Below are 5000 nucleotides of genomic sequence, written 5' to 3' on the forward strand. Positions count from 1 at the left end.
TTTGGTAGGAATTTTTTTAGCATCTCATAGAATGTCGTTAGGGCCATCAGGTTTTGCATATGACTCTTCTAAGACTATCAAACAATACATATATTGCTATAAGTCAATTTACATTCGGATACGAGACTTTTATGGTTTTCATATTGCTTATAGGACATCATAATGTTTTATTTCATATTAGAAGTTTTGGTGATAGTGGCAACCAAATATATTACGCCGGTGCTTATATTTACATAGGGACAATTACGATGTCATGGGAACTCTGAAGAGCTGACCTTCAGTCTCATAGATTCCGAGAATTTTAGATCGTTTAAACCGCTGTACCCGAGCCGACGGAATTGACGTCTAATATTTAGACACACACAGATTCAACTCTCCATACCCCCCCCCTTTTCCTAATTACATTCCCCTGGTTAGGAAATTCTGGGAGATTATGGTTTCCTATTGTACCCCTGAGCGTGACAGGAAATATATATACTATATATATATATATGTATATGTATATATGCATGTATGTATGTATGTATATATATACATATATATATATATATATATATATGTATATATAAGTATATTTTTTTCTTTTCCTGAGCTTGACAGGAAAGAAATTATATATATATATATATATAATGTATATATATATATATATATATGTATATATATATATATATATATATACACACAGACATATATATATATATATATATGTATATATATATATATATATATACACACAGACATATATATATATATATATATAGCCAGGGCACTTGTTGCAAATACTTATTATGAAGAATCTATTTTTATTTTTTTTTTATATATGCCAGATATTAAGACATAGATGGTTAGAAGACTGGTATGTAGAGCGACTGTAATTTATTGTAAATTTTCGCTGCAGTAGTTGGCGAGGCAAAAAAATGTACCAACAAACTATTAATATTTCTTGCAAATGCTTGCTTGTAACTGCATGATTTTATATTTGTAATTGTATTTTTTTTTCTGCTGTTGATATGATAGAAAGGTACTTTAGATAATGCCACAGCAATTTTCAGTTTTCATTATAAATTCTATTAGTATTTTGAAAGGTTTTTTTCACATTTCTTTTTCCTTTTAACCCAAATGATCATTTCATTGCATTTCCATTGTTTCCCCCATTATAAATTTATTTATACTATTTTTGTTGTTGTTTTAGACATATTGAAATTCTTTGATTTCACCAACGTTATCCTTAAGTAGGCCATAAACATAAGCCTCCAAGATTTTCCTACAGGATTCTTGAAACTCGTCTCTCTCTCTCTCTCTCTCTCTCTCTCTCTCTCTCTCTCTCTCTCTTACGTCATATACCTCTAAATGTTAAATAATAGATAGTTTGTTTATTGAAAATGATGTAAAAATTTCATCTAGGCTGTTTTCCTGTCCTACGTTCAGAGAGAGAGAGAGAGAGAGAGAGAGAGAGAGAGTGAGAGAGAGAGAGAGAGAGAGAGAGAGAGAGAGAGAGAGTTTTTAGTAGAAAATATATAGTAGATTTGGATCCTTCAGATAAAAACATGATTTTGTGTGTCCTTAGACAATATTCTTGCCCAAATGTTTGTTTCTTATCCTCTTCGTAACTCAATTTGAATTGAGTTTGACGCACCAACGATTTTCTTTTTTATCTTTTATGGTTTCTTTCTGATCACTGGTAATACATTTTAGCTGTATAGATTGTAAATTTTCTCTAAGTTCATCCTCCCGCGTAATTTGTCTGTCCTTTGTACTTGTCCTTTTTCCAGTTATTCAGTCATTTGTATTTTTGACATTATATTTTACAGCTATTGTTTATTCCTCTCTGTATTGAAGCATACTCACTTATTCGTAGTATAATTAGGAACACAAATCTATCCACTTTCAGTTCAATTTCCTTTTTATTGCGTTAAATTATTCTGATTGCCGTGATATGATTCAGCTAATGTGTAATCAGTGAGAATAGCATCATTACTAACTAATTTTCTATCAGCGATGAAAATTCTCCGAGGCAATGGGAATTCGAAAATGGTATTATGGGAGATAGTTTTCATTTAAAATCTATTTTTCGAGAATAATAGCAGATCAATTACTGAGGTGATTTTATTAATGTAGTATTGATCAGAAGGTAGATTTCTTATTCTTCTCGATTGTTTTTGTATAGTTACAACGGAGATCAGTAAGGGCGTTTTAGAGGCGATGAGAGCCATACTTGGAGGCGCTCCAAGGCTGCCTTTAGATACTATCAGAAATTCATATCCTCAGTGTGCTACTTTGGGTGTCTGGGGCCAGGCCTCAAAGCCATTATAGTCCTCGTTTCAGCGGCCAATCTTTCTGAAATGCTTCTCTCCAATGATATCACATTAAAGCAGAATGTTCATATTGATCCCGGAGAGGTCACATGCTAATATCTTACATCCGGAAGGCTTGCGAAAATTGATAATTTTTACGCTTTATCTTACGCAAGTAATATTTTGAATGTCTTGAAATGTAAACGTTGCGGGAAAAGTTTACTAATCGCCTTAGAATTGAAAGGATTTGTACGTTAACTGATATAGTTAATCCTTTCCAGTATTGGAAGGTATTCGATTTCAAAATACAGCGATACAGTTTCTCAAAAAGTTGATAGATTAATCCTCTTTATTTGTCTCCAGGATTACATTGACTCCTAATACGCTTAGGGGATTTATCACTTTCTCTCGACCTTTAAGTCTTTTTAAGATCCATTGCTGCATGCACTCAATAACTAATGGTTGTTGCCAGTTTAAGTAAATATTTCCTTTTATGAAACCTGGACGGTAACACTGTTCTCTATCACTTTTTATTTGCCATTAGACAGGGCACAAGCAAATCTTCATTGACAGAAAGAATTTTATAGCTTAAGAAAAATACTGTACAGGACAACGAAAGTGATAACATAAAATGTGACTAATACAACGGAAATTCTCTCTCTCTCTCTCTCTCTCTCTCTCTCTCTCTCTCTGAAATGCTAACCATCTCTTTCTTACTCCCATTTGAGAATGCTAGCTCTCTCTCTTTCTTTCTAAACAATGAAGTCTTATGAATTCCCCATTGCATCTAAGGATTTCCTAATTGAATTATTATCCTAGAAGCTAATTACGTGGATCAGATGTTAGAACCCGTCTTGTTTTTTCTTTTGCTTTATACAATGTAACCCAGCACGATAAAAAAAAGTTATGGCATTACACTCAAAAAGGGATATTTTTTATAGCAAGATTTTAGATTTTCTCATATAAAAAATATTCTCTTCCATTTCATTTTTATATATTTTTATTAATAAAATGAATATGACTGCTTAAAGTATTCAAACATTGTTAGTATTGTAGTGGGAGAGGATGTATTGTTAAAATTTATTTATTGATTTCTATCATTTCCTATCCCCCTTCTGTATACGAGTATATATATATATATATATATATATATTTATGTATATATATATATATATATATATGTATATATATATATATATATATATTGTATATATATATATATATATATTGTATATATGCATATATATGTATATATATATATATATATATTTAATATGTACATATATATATATATATATATATTGTATACATGTATATGTATATAGATATATATATATATATATATATATTGTATACATGTATATGTATATATATATGTATATATATATATATATATATTGTATATATGCATATACATGTATATATATATATATTTAATATGTACATATATGTATATATATATTATATATATGTATATATATATATATATATATATTGTATACATGTATATGTATATATATATATATATATATTGTATACATGTATATGTATATATATATATATATATATATTGTATACATGTATATGTATATATATATATATGTATATATATAGATATATATATACATATATATATATATATATATATATATGTATATGTATATATATATATATATATATGTGTATATATATATATATATATATTACATTTTAACTTTGTGAGCTAAGGATGAGTTTTCGGGGAGCCTATAGTTCTATCTACTGAGTCATCAGCAGCCATTGCCTGGTCCTCCTTGCTCCTAGCTTGGGTAGAGTGAGTTCTTGGGCGCTGATCATATGTATTTGGACATTCTGTAGGGCATTGTCCTGCTTGATAGGGCAATGTCACTGTACCTTGCCTCTGCCATTCATGAGTGGCCTTTAAACCTTTAATCTGGTATTTTTTCTGAGTTACAGAGCAGGTAGTAATTATTTAACGAACAATTTCGTAATCTACTGTAATTTTGTAATCGTAATCTAACCTTGATAAAATATTTGATCTCTTGTTAGGATTCTCACGTTTGTAACGGTTAGTTTTGATGTTACAATACGTTTAACAGTATTTACTCGATCAGTTATACCTTTTCTTCATATTTTTTTTTCCATAGAAATGAAGGTTATATCAGTCTGATTCGTGTTCTTTAGTTTGCAAGACTTATTGGCAGTGTGTAAAACACCCAAAAGCGATATAAGTTTTATTAGAATACAAGGTTTATTAATGTGAATATGATTTCAATTGTCATTGTATGAAACAAGTGGAAAATACATAAAAGACGTTGGGAAAGTTGAAAAACGTTTTTTATCGTTAAACAGAAAAATGATTGGACATGTATGTATGCATCTATGTACGTATGTATGTATGCACGCATGCATGTATGTATTGAAGTTTAAGGGCGTTAAACAGAAAAATCCTCTTTCCTATAATAAGACATGATGTATGTATGTATGTATGTATGTATGTATGCATAAATGTATGTGGTTCTACCATGGATAGAATATTGTAATATTGGGGTGGGAATATGCACGAAAGCAAATATTAAATTAGTATCATTTACCTAGGAAGTATATAGGAATTCTGATATCTATACACTTTTTCCTACTTATAAAAAATGACAAAATTTTGTGGAGTACAGTTTTCAATAAAGAAAGAAAAAATATACAATTAAA

The sequence above is a fragment of the Palaemon carinicauda genome, chromosome 7 (genome assembly GCF_036898095.1).
Source record: "Palaemon carinicauda isolate YSFRI2023 chromosome 7, ASM3689809v2, whole genome shotgun sequence".
Taxonomy (NCBI): domain Eukaryota; kingdom Metazoa; phylum Arthropoda; class Malacostraca; order Decapoda; family Palaemonidae; genus Palaemon; species Palaemon carinicauda.